Source organism: Saccopteryx leptura, chromosome 6, assembly GCF_036850995.1.
Source record: "Saccopteryx leptura isolate mSacLep1 chromosome 6, mSacLep1_pri_phased_curated, whole genome shotgun sequence".
In the NCBI taxonomy this organism is placed as follows: Eukaryota; Metazoa; Chordata; class Mammalia; order Chiroptera; family Emballonuridae; genus Saccopteryx; species Saccopteryx leptura.
This window is the reverse complement of record NC_089508.1, coordinates 55,697,172-55,715,748: the sequence shown is the minus strand read 5'-3', so window position 1 is coordinate 55,715,748 and position 18,577 is coordinate 55,697,172. Positions and strand designations below refer to the sequence as shown.

General features: G+C 43.7%; 1 long non-coding RNA gene across 1 annotated transcript; it reads right to left on the bottom strand.

Annotated features, from left to right (window-relative positions):
* Window positions 1-397: 397 nt before the first annotated feature.
* On the bottom strand, window positions 398-9,762 carry LOC136377468 (uncharacterized). The gene is made up of 3 exons (XR_010746307.1): window positions 9,503-9,762; window positions 5,378-5,496; window positions 398-2,959 (listed from the first exon to the last, which is right to left on the bottom strand). It is a non-coding gene; the product is annotated as an uncharacterized lncRNA (long non-coding RNA).
* Between the last annotated feature and the right edge of the window lie 8,815 nt (window positions 9,763-18,577).

Sequence of the window (18,577 nt, the reverse complement as noted above, 5' to 3'; positions counted from 1 at the left end):
TTGCACTTTGACTTAGTAGCTCATTTAATTGGTGTAGACTGAAGGTTATGAGGCCATCTACAAAATACATATTTAAGAGATGGACAGCCTGACTAGGCGGTGGCACAGTAGATAGAGCGTTGAACTGGGATGTGGAGGACCCCAGGTTCGAGACCCCGAGGTCGCCAGCTTGAGCACGAGCTCATCTGGTTTGAGCAAAGCTCACCAGCTTGAACCCAAGGTCGCTGGCTCCAGCAAGGGGTTATTCAGTCTGCTGTAGCCCCACGGTCAAGACACATATGAGAAAGCAATCAATGAACAACTAAGGAACTGCAACAAAGAATTGATGTTTCTCATCTCTCTCTCCCTTCCTATCTGTCTGTCCCCATCTGTCCCTCTCTCTGACTCTCTCTGTCTCTCCCACAAGAAAAAAAAAAGAGATGAACAAATGAATGAAAAGGCTGGAAGACTGAGTGGAGAGGTAAAGCCAGAGTCACCTAACTTCCATTTGTGAATTTTGTCATGTTCAATTATCAGGCCGAAGCCTTTTTATTTTCTGAAGCTCTTGATTTAAGACAAATGATTAAAAGCTAACTTCCTGGCCGTGGCCGGTTGGCTCAGCAGTAGAGCATCGGCCTGGCATGTGGAAGTCCCAGGTTCAATTCCCAGTTAAGGCACACAGGAGAAGCGACCATCTGCTTCTCCCCCCCCCCCTTGCAGCCATGGCTCAAGTGGTTTGAACAAGTTGACCCTGGGTGCTGAAGACAGCTCTATGGCCTCACCTCAGGTGCTAAAATAGCTTGGTTGCTGAGCAACAGAGCAGTGGCCCCAAATAGGCAGAGCATTGCCCCATAAGGGCTAGCCAGGTGGACCCTGGTTGGGGCACATGAGGGAGTCTGTCTTCCTGCTTCTCACTTACTTATATATATAAAAAAAAGCTAACTTACTGTTTTAAAATGATGTTTATGTCATCTGCAAAATACTTTGCAAACAGTGGATGTGGCTTAATAAACACAAGTTCACAGAGAATCCAGCAAATTTATGAAGGAGCTTCCCTTTGGAAGTGTGAGAGAAGAGAGCTAAAACCAGTACACGTTGTGCTTGAAACTGAGTCGTCTTGCTGGAATAAAAACACTTTAAAGGAAAATCTTCCCACACATCTGAATCGCCGGTTAAGGGAAGGAGAAACTATTGAGAGCTTTACAGAGATGCCAGACAGGCCACCGAAATGATCCTCATCAGTGCAAAATCCTAAAGGTTGCAGGGAAGGAGACCCAGAATTCCTGTGAATGGAATTGTTTCCCAACAGGCTCCCCCTCCACCACACCCCCCACCTCACCCAACACACACACATGGGTTCTGTACAGTGTTTGGGTGCAAGTGGCAGCATTATGGTGGGCAGCGATGGTGAAACTGAGAAGGGTGTTGTAAAGGATACAAGCTATATCTGTACTTCAGACACATACTTATGTCAATAGTGTGTATTAATACAGTGGTCCCTCACATTTCCCAAGGCCTTACCCAGCAAGCTTATTGGTCTTAAACATAGATTTTCCATATAGATGTATTTTAATGTTTTTTGAGATATCAAATGTCAAATGCCCTCCCCAAATTTTCCCATTTTGTAGTGTCCCTGTGTTGCCAGTACCACCTCCGCACCCCACCCCAGTTTCTTCCCTAGCTTAACTCTCAAAAAGCAGACAGCCAGATATGTACCCACTAGACAAGGGACTAGAGGTTTCTTTTCAGGAGAAACTTGCCCAAGAAAAAGGCTTAAGAGATTGACAGTTGAAAGTCACCTAAATAAACAGTGGGGTCTCTGCCTGGTGGTCCTGCCTGAAACCTTATTTATTTATTTATTTTCCATAGTGAGAAGCAGAGGGAAGCAGACAGACTCCTGCAGGTGCCCAACTGGGATCCACCCAGCATGCCCACTAAGGGGTGATGCTCAGCCATTCTAGGGTGTTGCTCCATTGCAACCAGAGCCATTCTAGCACCTGAGGTGGAAGCCATGGAGCTATCCTCAGTGCCTGGGCCAACTTTGCTCCAATGGAGCCTTGGCTGAGGGAGGGGAAGAGAGAGATAGAGAGGAAGGAGAGGGGGATGTGTGGAGAAGCAGATGGGCACTTACTCCTGTGTGTCCTGGCCGGGAATCGAACCTGGGACGTCCATGCACCGGGCCAACACTCTACTGCTGAGCCAACCAGCCAGGGCCCTGCCTGAAGCCTTTTAATCAATAGCCCTATTCTCTCCCTCCCTCCATCCTACCCCCCCCCCACACACACACACACTCACAGACTTTCCAATCAACTTTTTCAGACTTCACTCTTAAGGATAAAGAACCAAAAATTATATATGTAACTGAGGAAAGTCTCTAATTTAAAAGATAAAAGCTAAAACAAGCAAAACAATGAACTCAGGGAAAATAGAAGCATAGAGAAAAGAGGAGAGAAGAGAAAATAATATATCCATGAAACAAAAACAGTGCTATTTTTTTAAGGCGCTAATAAGGAGCTCTTGGAATTAGAAAAAAGAAAAAAAAAGCAGAAATGTCAGCTTCAGTAAAAGAGACAGGAAATAAAATTTCTGAAATCTCCCAGACAATAAACAAATAAAAAAAAAACCCTGACTTTTGGTTGAAATCAGACATTTGGCTTTGACTGGTTAGCACAGTCAGTTAGATCGTCCTTCTAAAATGACAAGGTTGTGAGTTCGATCCCCAGTCAGGGTACATATGGGAAGCAACCAATCAATGAATGACTGAGCGTATTCCCTTTCCCCTCCCCTTTCTCTACTTTCTTCTGTCTCTCTAAAAATCAATCAATAAAATATTTTAAAAAAATTAATCCCAGGCTGGATAGCTCCGTTGATTGGAGGAGCATCATGATGAAGCACAGAGGTTGGCAGTTCAATTCCCAGTCAGGGCACACACAGGAGCAGATCGATGTTCCTGTCTCTGTCTATCTCTGCCTGGCTTTCTCTAGAAAAAAAAAGAAAAGAAAATTTGACACTTAAAATGTATTTGCTTTATCAACCAGTAAGCCTTAGTTTAGGAGATTAATTTTTCAATATATTTTCCTGAATCAACATCTGACTTCTCAAATATGAAGGGACTCCACCCTCCCTTTCTTGTGTTTTGATTTCCAAGAATTACTTATTCAAATATATGTAGAGATATTTAAATGAATGAGTCCATAAAATCAAATGCTGATTTCTGGTTAACAAATAAAGTAAAACTGACTTAGATATAGACAGATAAGTCAATAGAAAGAAAAGTCCAGAAATAAACCCAAGTATACATGTGAATGTAACACTTGATAAAATTGGCATCTCAAATCAAAAAAGAGGCCCTGGCTGGGTGGCTAAGTGGATAGACGTCAACCGGCACACCAAGGTCGCAGGTTCAATCCCCAATCAGGACTTGCTGAAGAAGCAATCAATGAGTACACAACCAAATGGAACAACTAAAATGAAATGAGTTGATGCTCTCTCTCTCTCTCTCTCTTTCCTTCTCTTTCCTCTTTCTCACTCTCTCTCAAATTAATGGGATTTTTAAAAAAAGAAAGGAAGGGCTGTTCAAGAAATGGTATTGAGACAATTAACTAAACACTATTCTCTGTTTGGGAAAACAATTTAATTATACTACTACCTCACTCCTTACTCCAAAATAAGTTCCAGATGAATAAAAAAAACTCAATGTAAAACATGAAACCATAAAAGTATAGCAAAAAAATATAGGTACTATATTTCCCCATGTATAAGACACTCCCATGTATAAGATGCACCTTAATTTTGTGGCCCAAAATTTGAAAAAAAATGTATTCCATAAAGTTATTGAACTCAAATTTTATTCATCGTAAAATTCATACAACTCCTCATCACTGTCAAAACTCCCATCCATTAGCTTGTTCTCATTTGTGTCTGATGATGAATCACTATCTTCAACAATGAGCGTAAAAACAAGCGTGAAAAAGTGGGAAATGCAAGTAAAAAAATCTACAACCACTGTATAAGATGCACCCAGTTTTTAGACCCCAAATTTTTCAAAAAAGGTGTGTCTTATACATAAGAAAATATGGTAAATATGTTTCTAATCTTGGAATGAAGAAGGCCTATCTAAGAATTATATGAAATATGAAAACTATCAATGCAAACATTGATAAATTTGGGTATATAAAATTTTTAAATTCCTGGATAAAAATAAACATAAACAATGGCAAAAAACAAAGAAAAATAGTTGTGACATATAGGATAGATAATTGGCAAATTTCTTTAATAGTTAAAAGAGGTTTTTTTCGATCTAAAATGTGTTTAGTGGGACAGTTCACCACCCATCTTGATTTGGGGTGCTTTTAGTGCAGCTACCGTCTGAAGGAGCATCCTCTGTAAGCCTTACTTTTCCTCCTGTGGGCTGACAGGGACGGTGGAACAGCCAACACACAGAACTACCGTTTGTCCATGGCTAAAGACGGGTGTGTGTGTGTGATTTTTTAGTCTCCTGAGCATTTCACATCCATGAAGTAGGAATTGGGACTCTATACCAGGTGCTTCTGGAGAAGGGGGTAAAGGCAATCCTTAGGGGGAGTTCTTACAAATGAATAAGAAAAAGAAAAACCACCCAAAGGTATCAGTCAAGATCCATTCAGAAAAAGAGAAACCATGCTAGGTAATTCAAACAGGGAAAATTAATCATCTGGTTACACAGCTGTTGCGAGGTGGGGGGAGGGGAGGTAGTAGAAAACAATTGAGTAATATATTTGGAATTCTTATCATAGAGAGCTAAGAATGTTTTATAAAGAGCACCTACAAACCAAAAAGAAAAAGATAAACAACCCCACATAAAAATGGGCAAAGTATATAAAAGGAAAAATCACAGGTAAGAAAACACAAATAAGGCCCTGGCCGGTTGGCTCAGCGGTGGAGCGTCGGCCTGGCGTGCGGGGGACCCGGGTTCGATTCCCGGCCAGGGCACATAGGAGAGGCGCCCATTTGCTTCTCCACCCCCCCTCCTTCCTCTCTGTCTCTCTCTTCCCCTCCCTCAGCGGAGGCTCCATTGGAGCGGGGATGGCCCGGGCGCTGGGGATGGCTTCTTGGCCTCTGCCCCAGGCGCTGGAGTGGCTCTGGTCGTGGTGGAGCGACGCCCGGAGGGGCAGAGCATCGCCCCCTGGTGGGTAGAGCGCCGCCCCTGGTGGGCGTGCCGGGTGGATCCCCGTCGGGTGCATGCAGGAGTCTGTCTGACTGTCTCTCCCCGTTTCCAGCTTCAGAGGAATACAAAAAAAAAAAAAAATACAAATAGGCCTGACCAGGCGGTGGCACAGTGGATAGAGCGTAGGACTGGGAAGGACACAGAAGACCCAGGTTCAAAACCCCAAGTTTGCGGGTGTGAGCACAGGCTCACCAGCTTGAGTGCAGGGTCGCTGGCCGGAGTGTGGGATCATAGATATGACCCCAAGATAGCTGGCTTGAGCCCGAGGTCACTGGCTTGAGCAAGGGGTCACTCACTCTGCTGTAATCCTCCTGTCAAGACACATATGAAAAAGCAATCAATGAACAACCTAGGAGCTGCAACAAAGAATTGATGTTTCTCATCTCTCTCTCTTCCTGTCTGTCCCTCTCTCTATCTCTGTCAAAAAAAGAAAGAAAATACAAATAGGTCTCAAATACATGAAAAGATGCTCAATCTCATTCATAAGAAAATTTTAAAAATTAAAATTATGAGATAATATTTTTTACTTATCATTTTGGAAAGATCAAAATTCATTAAAAAGACCAAGTACTGACTTAGAACAATCCAAACCATTTAGGTGGAAAAAGCAAGTTACAGAATGTTGTGACCCTCTGCGTCCAAAAAAAGATCAAAAAGAATATATATTTTCCATACATGTGCATATATATAATATAAGTACTATATGTATACAAATACTCACATATATGCATACAATAATATCTGGAAAATAGAGAAGAGAGCTGATAATTGTTTTTGTCTTCAGGAAGGGGACCTAGAGAAAGGGGAACTTAGGTTGTATGAATACCCTTTCTTTATTTGTATTGTGATAAAATGCAGATAACATTTACTTTTTTAACCATTACAAAAATTTTTTTTGCATTTTTCTGAAGTGAGAAGCTGGGAGCAGAGAGACAGATTCCTGCATGCACCCGACCAGGATCCACTGAGAAACTTTGCTAGGGGGCGGTGCTCTGCCCACTTGAGGCATTGTGCCGTTGCAACTGGAGCCATTCTAGCACCTGAGGCAGAGGCCATGGAGCCATCCTCAGTGCCAGGGCCAACTTTGCTCCAATGGAGCCTTGTCTGTGGGAGAGGAAGAGAGAGATAGAGAGAAAGGAGAGACGGAAGGGTGGAGAAGCAGATGGGCACTTCTCCTGTGTGTCCTGGTGGGAATCAAATTAGGAATTTCCACATGCAGGGTGATGCTCTAATACTAAGCCAACAAGCCAGGGCCTTTACTATTTTAAAGTGTACAATTTAGTGACATTTAGCATATTCACAACGTTGTGCAACAACCACCACTATCTAGTTCCAGAACATTTTCATCTCCCCAGAAGGAGACCTCATAGTCATTAGCAGACACTTTGCATTGCTTCCTGTCTCCCAGATCCTGGCAACCACTAACCTACAGATAAGAAAATCTCTATTGATTTGCTTCTTCTGAATATTTTATAGAAATGGAATAATATAATATGTGGCCTTTAGTGTCTGGCTTGTTTTAGTTAGCATATTTTCAAGGTCCATCCAGGTGGTAGCATGTATCAGTTCTTCATTCTTTTTTACGGCTGAATAATATTCCACTGTTTGAATAAACCACATTTTGTTTATCTATTGTCTGTTGATAATGTTTGGGTTGTGTCCACTTTGGGGCTATTATGAATAGTGCTGCTATGAAAATTCATGTGTAAGTTTTTGTTTGAATGCATGTTTTCATTTTTTGGGGGGGGGTATATATCTAAATTTATTTTTGAATGTTGTATCACATGCATATATTACCTAACCAAAAATTGACTATTGTAATAAAAATAACTAAGTAGAGACAAATATATTGTTTTATAATCACAGTTCGGCAGCCCTGCAAAATCAACACTAGACTGTTAAGAGACCTCATAAAGCCCAAAAGAAACTGAGGTGTAGGAAGTAAAATATAATCCAATCTTAAAGTGACTCATAGAACTAGTAGTTCAGGCTATCATTAAATGTTCCAGCAGCCTTGGTGTGGTAAGCGTGGGAAGGACTGTGAGAATGTTTTCTAAATCTATTTTTTAAAGGTAAAGAGGTAATTAAAGCTGGCTTCCACCGTGTGATTATGTCGGTTCGTCAGATGCGTGTACTCTCTCACAGGGAGCCCCGCTCCCGCAGCACCACCATTGTCCTCTAGGGGGCGATCGCAGGAGAAACCTGAGTCCCCGGTGTCCTGCGCCGGTGGCAGACAGAATTATTGTCCAGGAGAACTTTTACAAAGGCAAGACGAGGAAACACTGTGACAAAGAACCCAGCGCTGGAAAAACACTTGAAAAACATATTTCTCAAGCTCTTTATTTTTTATAAACAAGAGACTGAGACTGAAAGTGGTCACTGATGCACACACAAACTTTAAACACCAACTCTGGAAACCTCTGCTTTGTCCCAATGCCCTGTGAAGTGAGTGGCTTTCCAAGTGTGTTAGAGGTCAGTTGGGATCCTTCCTCACTCCCTCTCTACATCTCCCTCCACCCAATTCCCACCTTTCTACATGTGTGACCTAGGGCCAGTTCCTTAACCTTTCTGAGCCTATTACATTATCTCTATAATAGGGATAATAACATCTGCATAATGTTGATGAAAGCAAGAAATGATATCATGGATGTATAGGATCTTGCTTTTGCTTAATGCACTGTAGGTTCTCAATAAGTATTTATTGTGTGAATAAATGAATATGTCTCTCTAGCCCTCTAAAAAGCAACAGTTTTGCTTTCTACAAATAAATCTTTATTGATGACATTATAGGCAGTATCCTTTTCTGGCTTCCTCATATCTAGAAGGCTGACCCTGGGAGCGGGGTCATCTGTACATCTGTCAGCCAAGTTCCTCAGAGCTCCCAGGCCCTGACATTCTTTGCCAAGAAACTGGGGTCCTTAGTGAGACCAACAAAGTCACATCCTCCTTGGTCTAGTTCCTGTCTCTCCTCCTCTAGTGCTCTGACAAAAGACTCAGTTTGTTTCAAGTTAACACTTATCAAAGAGTTTTATGAGAACTGTTACATATGCCCAGCTACACAATGAGCATGCCTATCACTAAACACATCAGAATAATGTGGTGATAAATTTTATTTGGTTGGTTTACAAAATTCAGGTCATGTTTTGTTAGTCTTCGCATGGCACAAAATTAGGTAGTAAGTTATAATTATCACAATTCTGTTATGGGGAAAAAGCAGGGCAGAGATGAGCTAAAATACCCCCCCAACCCTGGCCGGTTGGCTCAGTGGTAGAGCGTTGGCCTGGCGTGCAGGAGTCCTGGGTTCAATTCCCAGCCAGGGCACACAGGAGAAGCGCCCATCTGCTTCTCTCCCCCTACCCCTCTCCTTCCTCTCTGTCTCTCTCTTCCCCTCCTGCAGCCAAGGCTCCATTGGAGCAAAGTTGGCCTGGGCGCTGAGGATAGCTCCATGGCCTCTGCCTCAGGCGCTAGAATGGCTCTGGTTGCAACAGAGCAACGCCCCAGATGGGCAGAGCATCGCCCCCTGGTGGGCATGCTGAGTGGATCCCGGTCCGGCACATGCGGGAGTCTGTCTGACTGCCTCCCTGTTTCCAACTTCAGAAAAATAAAAAAAAATAATAATAAAATAAAATACCCTCCCAGCTTTATAGATAAGATATTTAAAGTGTACATTGTGGGTTCTGGGTGGGTAGCTCAGTTGGTTAGAGTGTTGTCCAGATGTGCTAACGATGTGGGTTCAATCCCAGTTGGAGCACATATGAAAATGAACCAATGAATGCATAAATAAGTGGAACAACATATCAATATTTCTCTCTCTGTCTCCAAAAAAAAATAAAAAATTAAAATTTTTTTTTATATATGTATACATTGTGAACTGACTTGAACTCTTTAGGTCTCAGTATTCTCATTTATGAAAGGGTGGATTGGACTAGATGATCTCCAAAAGTCATTCAAATGCCAAGATTCTAGGTCAGGATCCTATTTCCAAGGGAAAGGCTGTATAGTATTCAAATCTTCCCACAATGACTATTCTGCTAACTAGTATCACCACCACCTCCAATCTCACAACACTGCCCCATTACAGGGACCTAGAGTTCGGACAGGCTGTTGGGGATGGTGCACAGAAAGAAGTAGATCAACTTATTTAAGGGAACTCAGCTCTGAGAAAAGCTGATGGCCCTGCCCAAATTCTCAGGAGACTGAAATGTATCAAAACAACCATTTAATAAAATGCCTAAGAACCAGAGCTGCCAAACAGAGGATATTGCTCTATTCTCACCCACCTTTCTCTACGCCACAATATACCCTGTCCCCCATCACCTCTTTCTAGTATGGCTGCTTCTGGAAACCACGGAAAGATCAGAAGGTGTTTGGCAAGCTTGAGCATCTCCGTGATAGGAAGGGCTCTCTGGCCCTCCAGAGTTCAGCCGGGCAGAGGAAACAGCTGGAGGGAGGAGCCAGGGCGAGAGCTTCCAGGATCTTCAGCAATCAGGCCCTTGTTGGGGTGTGGAGAGAAGCAAGGCTGGCAGGTCGTCAGCACTAAATGTCAGGGACCCTTAATGCCAGGGTAGGATCACGGCTTGCTTCTGGGAGCAGTGGGGAGCTGTTTAGAGCTTCTGATAAGAGCATAGGCAGGAAGAGATGATGCAAATTTGCAGTGAGAATGGGCGGTGAGAGGAGGGGATGAGGCCGTTTTGTGGTTTCTCCTCTCTTTGGCCAACACCCACTGCCAGGCTGAGCACACTGGGGGACAAGAAGAGAACTGGTTTTTGCGTGGGAGTTCCCTGTCTCCGCACAGGCTGAGCACCAGCCCATTCAAGGCCTTTGGGAAGGGCTCAGAGGAGGGAGTGACCTGATTGTTGGGGGTGGGGGCGCTGTAGAAAACATAGAGGGTCCTGGGGTAGGAGGATATGGTGGGCATGGGCAGGGGAAATGAAAGGGAACACCATCTGGGACACAGTGAAGAAGGATTTTTCAATTCAGCCAGAGCAAAGTAAGGGCCCTCACAGATTTAGTCATTTCTGACTTTAACAGATCATTTTTTTCTTCTAAGAAAAACTCAATGAAATTGAGAACCCAATTCCCTGGGTGTTCAAATCATTGGAATTGTCTTTGATTGAACTAGAAGACAAAGAGGTAAATGACCACATATAAGTTAATATCAGATTTAAATAATCAAAAACACTTACTATTGATATCACAGTAAGAAGTAGTAGTGTAAGCAGAAGGTGACTCAGCCTAGGACTCACTGGAGGGTGTGGGGGAAACAGCCCTGCCTAAAAGTTTGCTCCACCTTATGAATGTTCTTAGAGCCTGCACTGCTAAAGAACTCATGGTGCCTGACCTGCGGTGGCGCAGTGGATAGAGCACTGAACCTGAAATGCTGAGGTCTCCAGTTCAAAACCCTGGGCTTGCCTAGTCAAGGCACATATGACAAACAACCAATGAACAACTAGAGGGAAGCAGCTACTTCTCACATTCCCTCCCTCCTCTTTCTGTAAAATCAATAAATAAAAACTTTAAAAGAACTCATGGTGTCCTCTTTCAATATATAATTCAAATAATTAAAAAAAAGAAATAAAGTGTAAAACAGAAAAACTATTACATACACTACAATTCAACTATATTCTCTAGTTGCATCAGAACTTATCTCTCTCTCTTTCCCTCCCTCTCTCTCTCACTTTCTCTGCTTCCTTTTGCTTTGCTGATTCCCTAACCAGCACTTCCCTCATTAGTCTGTCACCATATCCAACAGCCCCACAATTATCAAGACATTTGGTGGGCTCTTGAAAATGTTTACATTTTTAAGAATTCCCCATTGAAAAGGGAACATTTCAAGGCGCAGAGTGAAGGGAAGAGCCAGGTTCAAGAAGTGGCCTGCCTGGTTCTGAGACTCTAAGCAAGTTCCCTAGTCTCTCTGGGCCTCAGTTTCCTTATCTATAAAATGGGGAGGAGGAAAGGAATAGTATCTTTCTTATAGGTTTGTCTGAGGATGAAACAAGTCGATACACGGACAAAAACATTTGGAAAAGTGCCTGGCACATAGTGAGTCTCTAAAGGTGTTGAAATATTAATACATTTTACTTCACAACCATCCAATGGAGGATCATTGTCCCCATTGTAGTTAGATACTATGAGGCTCAGAGAAGGTACGTAACTTGTTTTAGGACACATAGCTAGGAAGTAGCAGGACTACCTGGGATTCAAAGTTAAGTTGAACTCTTAAGACCCAGCTCTCTCCCTGAGTGGGGAGTCACATTAGGCTTAAATCTTTTTTCTTTAAATATAACTTACTTTTTCAAAACCAGTGGTACCAAACTCAAAAGGAATAAAAGATATATGGTTAAAAGTAAATTTGCCTCCCTCTCACTCCCTCTCTAGAGCCCAGAGCTATTTCCAGTTTCTTGTCTGTCCTTCCAGAGTACGCTTAGACGGAGCTTCTCACTGCCCAGTGCACATTTACTTACCGGGTGAATGTAATTCCCTGAGTGCCTCATACATGCCAGGCACTCTATGTGGGACTACCGCTGCCTTCAGAGCCTCACTGACTTGAGTCTGGTGATTATTTATGGAGGGACCTGCTGTACTGATGGCTGCATTGAGAGCCCTTCCCTCTGTAGCCATCTCTTTCTCCAGGAGAACCAGCTTGTGCATCCCGAGCACAGCAAAGGCCAAATGTAGTGAGTGCACAAGAAAACTCGTCTCCAACTTGGCTGCACACAGACTCCAGCAAGTAAGGAGCACCAGGGTGTCAGGAGCCAACCAGAGAACTGTGTGCGGTGCTGGACAAATGCATCACATCTGTGAGACCAGTTTCCTCCTCTGTGAAACTTCCCAGCCTTCCACTACTCTAACTATTCTTCCCTGATGGTTCTTAGCAAGGGTGACTCCCTGAAGCTTTCTGCTCTTTCTGCTCTGGCCTCCATTTCCAGTCCAAATGCACCAGCTGCTCATGGGTAGCTGAGAAAGGCCGAAAAGACTCTAAGGCCCTCTCGCTCCTTTCCTACCATTGTTCTTTAGATGGTAATAGCATTAAGTATCTTTCCCCCCCCCTGCTCCTGCCAATTTATAACCAGGTCAGGCACAGCAGAGCTTTCTAGATAATGTACTTATAAAATAAACTTAGAACCTTTGGCATGATTACATAAGTGAATAAATTATGGGTTCAGCAACTTCAGAAAATGGTTTTGATCATAACACGTGAATCTCTGTTCTCTCTTTCCAAAGATAAGTATTTGGCCAAGGGAGGCAGAGCAGGGAAGCCACCATTTTGGAAGTAGCTATTATTCCTATTGCATGGAGGCTGAGGAGAGGTCAGACTGCTGACCTAAAGTCACACAGCAGGCCAGGAGCAGAGACAGGACCTCAGCCTGATTGCATCCAAAGCCCCAAATCTTTCCAGTGCACTAGGCACCTCACGGAAGGGTCTCGGATTATAAAAATCTATGCTCTGGATGTTCAAAAAATTCATTTTATGGTGAGCTGAATATTTTAGAGAGCTAAATGAGCTAAACTGTCAGGTCAGTTGAGGTTGGGAAAGAAAAGAGGAAGGCAGAGATGGAGGTTTTCCAAGCCTAGGATTCTTTTTTTTTTTTAATTTTTTTTTTTTTTTTTTACAGAGGCAGAGATAGACAGGGACAGACAGACAGGAACGGAGAGAGATGAGAAGCATCAATCATTAGTTTCTCGTTGCACGTTGCGACTTCTTAGTTGTTCGTTGATTGCTTTCTCATATGTGCCTTGACCATGGGCCTTCAGCAGACCGAGTAACCCCTTGCTGGAGCCAGCGACCTTGGGTCCAAGCTGGTGAGCTTTTTGCTCAAACCAGATGAGCCCGCGCTCAAGCTGGCGACCTTGGGGTCTCGAACCTGGATCCTTCTGCATCCCAGTCCAACACTCTATTTACTGTGCCACCACCTGGTCAGGCCAAGCCTAGGATTCTTTCCCCCACCAAAATTCTACTTCTTAGTTCATATAAGCCTCTCCCTTGCAGTGCGTTGTAAACTGCTCAGGGACATAATCTCAGGGATCTAGTCATGACTGCAGAAGGGGGCAAGGGGGAGTGTCACATCTGTATTCTAATTTCTTCCTATTGTTTCTAGGTTGGTGTGCACTGTGGTTTTAATTTGCATTGCTCAGATGATTAATGCTGTTGAACATTTTATAGATGTGTAATAATTGCTAGTTTTTCTTTACCTTATCTCTTATCTTTCTGCATCTTCGTACCCTTATCCCCTCTCCCAGGACCTGGCAAAGTGCAACACTGAAAGATGTCAGGGTCCTGGGGACCAGATATCCCGTGTTGGCAGTTCTGTGCTACAGAAAGTCAGCAGTCCCTCACTGTTTGTCTTCTGCCTACCTGCGAGCTTTACCTCTCAGCTTTTCATCTCCTTGCCCATAACTAACCAGACTGGCTGTCTCATATCCTGTCTGAGCCTCTGAGCCTTTGCAGGTACACTTCCCTCTGCTTGGGAGTCTACATCCCCCCCCCCTCACACACACACTTTACCTGGCTAAATATTAGAGGTATCAATCAAGTCTCAGGACATATGTCATTTCCTCCAGGAAGCCCTGCCTGATGCGTCCCCACCCCACCCAGCAGCCTAGGTTAGTTGCCCCTTGTTTGTGGCTAAGCAACATCCTGTACTTCCCCTCCTCGTAGTTATCACTTCTAACCCTGTGTTGCAATTGCTTATTTGCTAATCTGTTTCTCTTGCCCCTTTCTCATCCCTTTGCAGATGAAACTTTGTGTTGCCCACTTTTCTATCCCATGAGCCTTGAGCATCAGTGGTATTTTTTGAGTGAATGATCTGGCCCATATCCCTTTAAAAGGACAAAAATTTAACCTTCTGTGCCAGCTATACTAGAATCAATTATTTCAGGCCATCATCTTCCATCTCCCTCATCAATCCTGCTATTTGACAAGGTCCCGAGAAAATGAACATTTTTATCGATGATCTACTGTACGCCAAGCACAAAGACCGATCCTTTACATGTGAAGTCATTTTTATAATTCAAAGCTCCACTTCTAGACAGCACTTTGAAACTCAGTTGGTTCTGATGTCCAATAAGGCAACAAACAAGCAAAGGGCAAAGAGTGATATCACAATGCTTTTCATCCTGATTGTGGCAAAGTGATGTCAATAAAGGAGGACCCCAGGTAGCACCAAGCTCTGAGCCCCTGTATCTTCAGTGCCTGGCCGGTGGCAGAAGCACAGACAAGATTGGTTGAATAAATGAATGAATGGTTGAAGAGAAAACACAGAAAGGGCAGACTGAAAGCCTAGAAAACCCACATTTCCTCTTGGACCTGACCTAATATATTTCCCTCATCTCTTCCATGTGTTGATAAACAAAATCGGACGCTGAAGTATTTTTGTCTTGGACAGCTGTCCACAGTGCCAGCCAAAGCTGATCCTTGCAATTTCTGCACAGGCTCCATTAACTAAAAATGGCTACTCCTAGCTACAAGGAAGATGAGGGATTTCTCATGCAGGAGGAAAAGAAAACAGATTTGGTGTGAACAGTTAGCAGTCTCTCACAAGTCTCCATTAAGATCCTTCCTGCCTCCAGCAGTGTCACTAGGGGGACATGAGCCCCCTGGGGCCCAGAGAAAGAACTGACTCCTTCACTGTCCAAGTTGTTTGGTGCCAGAGCCACACTGTTTTTCTTAATTGGTCAATGTTTTATCTGCAAAGTAGGTCTTTATTTTTTTATTTTTTAAAGTCATGTTTCTTTTCTTTTTTCTTTTTTTAGAGAGAGAGAGAGAGGAGAGAAACATCGACTTGCTGGACTTCTTCACTCCTTCATGCCATCATTGGTTGTTTCTTGTATACGCCCTGACTGAGGATGAAACTCGCAACCTCTGCATGCCCCGCAGCACTCTAACCAGCTGAGTTACCTGGCCAGGGCCTGCAAAGTGGGTCTTTAAACTAGAGAACCTTCTTATCTCCCTCATAAAGGTGGTGTGAAGTTTACATTTCAATGATAAAGAAGAAAGCCTTAAAAGCAATACAAATTAAGATGTCAATGAATAATGATTATTACAATGGCACTGAACCTAAATGATTCTTTTTTTAGTTACTGAGAAGGCTCTTCTGTGTCCGGTGGCCTCTAGGAGCCTTCCTTATCAGGAACTTTAGCTACCCCCATATAATACTGCTAAATCATTTAGCTGACTGTGTGTTTGAGGGGTGAAAGTCTACCACATTTGATGAAAGGCCAAGTATTAATTGTGTATATTTGTATAATTATTTAAGCTTTTTTAAAGCTTTAGTTCTTGCATCAGTAAATGGAGATGATAGTACATACCTTGCAGGTTTGTTGTGGGGATTGACGAAAACTGAAAACAACTTGAGACAGTATCTGGCACCTAGTTGGGATCCAATAAATGTGAGGTGTTTTCTTTTTGTTTGTTTGTTTGTTTATTTGTTTTTGTTCTTAAAGAGTTGAGGTCCTTTCTTTGAACACCCAAGGGACCATTATATGTAATCATTGATGTAATCATACTCAAAGGGAGTACTCCCAATACTGAATCAGCAAATATAATCTTTTAAAAATATCTACAGTTGTTGAACTAGCTGCCTAGGACCCACAGATGAAAAGAAAAGCATCTGTTCCAAGGTTGTCAGAAAATAACAGCACCGTGGGACCAGCTGCAGAGACAGAATGGGGGTGGAGGGGAGGAGGGGAGGCTTAGAAGTCGCCTGCGCAAGTGATGGAGGGCTTCCCTGGGAAGGCGACATGCTTCCTAGAGAAGGAGTAGGAGCTGGCCTGGTGAAGGGAAAGAAGTGATACAGAGGTGTGAGGAGGCGCATTTTCCATCATGAGGGAACTGTTTTAGCTACTGCTTTAATAGTTAAAACCAAAAAACAAACAACCCCAAACTTTAGCCAGAGATAGGCCTATTGGGTTCCAATCGATTTTTATCTTACTAGAGATGGGGAGCCACTGAAAAAATTTCGGCAGGAAGATAATGTGAAAGGGGTGAGTGGAAAGAAGAGGGAGAATGACACCAGCTGGTGCTCCTGAGGGCAGAAGTGAGGGCTGGCTGAAGCCTAGCCCACCCCCTTCATTCATTTAGTCATTCAACAAACAGTTCCTGAGGGCCTGCCACGCACCAGGCTGAAGAAGTCCAGGAGCTGGAAATCAGGCAATGAACAAGACTGGCAAGGTTTCTGTTCTCATGGAGGAGACCAGTCAGAGAAGTGCCGCCTGGAAAATTAAACGAGATGATTAAAGCGTCCCTGGGGGGCTTCCCCCACTGCCCCTCCTTCTGAAGACTCACCAAGCCTCCTCTTGATCTAACTTTGATTTCCCTAGGAGGCTTTGCTCCTAGAAAAAAATCTCGATGGTAAATAATTAACCTAGCTCTCTGGGTTCTTCCAATAAGCCCTGCCTGAGTGGATATACTATAGTCAGAGCTAGTTTTCCTGAGGGTCTAGTCAGCTTGTAATCTTTGCGTCAGGACCACCGATTCTGCCCAAAGTCTCAAGTCTAAGGCTAGAGGAAGGTCACAGCAACCTTGAGACCTTTCCTGATCATGGTTCCCACGGCAACGTATACCCTCCTTCCCGTGTCAGCACACAACCCCTATCTATATATTAGAAGAGAAACATCTGATAGCATGGTTGAAATTGTGCGTTCTTCTCTGAAAAAAAAAAAAAAAGCAAACTTAAAACTCGCCGGCCGCTGCTGGCAGGAGCCGTCCCCACGAAGGCGGGTGTGTGTGTGGCTACTGAGGACTGGCTGGTGACCCCAAGGCGGTGCGTTCTGAGCTCCTGAGCACCTGGAGCTGCAGGCTGGCTCATCACCACCTGGGCTCACTGGTATGTGTGTCAGAGTTCCTCAGTGCCAAAGCGATTCAGGCCAACAACAAAAAAAGCAAACGTATTAAATGTATCCGAAGAAACGGAACTGAAAAAGATTTCCCATCGTGCCTCGTGGTCTTCCCCCGTTTGGCACATTTACTCACCGCGAGTTTTTTTTTGTTTGGCTTTGTTTAAAATATTTTTTAACGTTCCCTGTGCTGTAGGAAGACCTAGCTAAAGCCCCAGGTGGGTCTCTTTGATTTAGACCAGCCTCTCTGGGCTGCCTGGAAAATCATAGTTTTCCCTCTGGGGACTATAGCAGTCAAAGATGACTAAATTAGGGTCCCTGCTCAGAGAGGTTTTTATTCCAGCTGTGGAGAGAAGAGTCTATTTTTTTTTTTTTTTAGCAATTTACACCTTAAAAGGTGCTTTTCACATTCCTGTTGCTATCAAAATCATAAACTCAAAGCTGAAGGAAATTTAGAGACTACCGTGGGGGTGGGCGGGGGCGGGGGCAAATACCTAGCATATAGTATGGTGCCATTTCCCCAACTCCTGCCCATGGTAGACATTGCTAATCGATCACTCATTGAACACATTTATTGGACATGTTATGTTAGGAATACAGCAGGAAACCAGACAGACTTGTTTGCTATCCTTATGGAACTCCAAGCGGAAGACAGACATTAAACAAATAATTCCATGCATGAGGAGTGTTTTTAAAAAGACTCAGTGTGGGGACAGACAAGGGCATTACACACCTGGAGGTAACAAGGGGTGGGGCAGGGTCAGGAAAGGCCTCCCTGAGGAAGTGATGTTTAAAATGAAGTTTAGAGAATAAGGAAACTGAGTCTCTGATAGGGTGAGAAAAGAAACATTACATGCCAATTTGAAAGGTGGCATGGGTCAGGCATCCTCCATGGCTAAATGTCGGGGGCATGGATACTAAATGGGGGTAGGTGTCCAGAGGGAAACAGAAGTTGGTCCAGCTAGGCCTTGCCAAAAGTCGGTTGGTTGATCAGAGAGGGCTGGGAGAGTTGAGCAAAGGTCAGATTTATTTATCTTCCCCTTTCCTAGGAATTATTCCCTTACTGCTATAATTTTTAAAAAGCTATGATTCGCTACCTATGACGTGGTGGCAATTTGCACTAATTTCCACATCTCCCTTGCCAGATAAGCATTATTTTCCCAATTTTACAGATTAAAAAGGAGAAAAAAAAAAGGGTTGGGAGTTCTAGAGCTGTACTTTCCCCAACTTCTTATTACCATTAAATCTCAAGACCAAAGCCTGCTTTCACAGCATTCAAAACTTGGATAGTGACAGAAGAGCGTTGACTGAAGAACAGGAAACAGTACTTGGGGAAGGGGTCAGCACAGATGCTCCAGGTTAATGATGCGAGGGGGATGGGAGAGTGAAGGGGTGATGGGGGGATGGCGTGAGAAGCGACGGAGAAGGCATCCCTGAACTGCTCCAGGACTGCACTGCTGGGAGGTGCTCTGCTCTAACCACTACCCTGCCCGGCCTGGTTAATCATTTCCTGACCTTCCTTCCTCCTCTCGCCCTGCCCGCAGGATTGCCACATCC